We start from the raw sequence: 625 nt of genomic DNA, 5'->3' as shown, positions 1-625 counted from the left end.
TGCTCCCATGCTCGGACCTGAAATTGGTAACCACATATAATGAGCTTCAAAAAGCCCAGCAGGTCACCTAATACCTATAACCGAAATCAAAGCACGGTACTGGAAACAATATGCATGTCAATCAGTCGAGTCCATAACAGTCAATTGCACATGATCAATGAATCTATGCAGATACGAAAATCAGTAGTCAATGCACAATCGATAAAATCCATAGTTAGCGATATGAGAATCAATAAACAGTAGGAAGAAATCCATAAAGCTCAATAAACTAGTAAATACGATACTTCTTGCAAGAATCCAATCAAATCAATGAATCCAATCAAATCAATAGAAGAAAATCATTGTCTCGATAATATCAATAAAATCGATCAAATCAATCATCTCTGGTTAAAATCAATCAATACGTCGTAAGAACGATTGAAATCAAATCAATACAGTAAAACCTATTCCATATCAATCAATGAATTATATACAGCAGTTCAATACGGTGTATAAATGAAACGATAGTATCAATGAATCAATAGTATCCATGTCCATAGTATCAATAAGTCAATGCAATATCGATATCCATATCAATATCAATATCAGTGCTCAGTGAAATAATACGAATATCAATGAAATCGTA

This window comes from Dendrobium catenatum, unplaced genomic scaffold, assembly GCF_001605985.2.
Source record: "Dendrobium catenatum unplaced genomic scaffold, ASM160598v2 fragScaff_scaffold_716, whole genome shotgun sequence".
Classification (NCBI taxonomy): Eukaryota; Viridiplantae; Streptophyta; class Magnoliopsida; order Asparagales; family Orchidaceae; genus Dendrobium; species Dendrobium catenatum.
The sequence above is the reverse complement of the archived record's forward strand: the minus strand, read 5'-3'. Positions refer to the sequence as shown.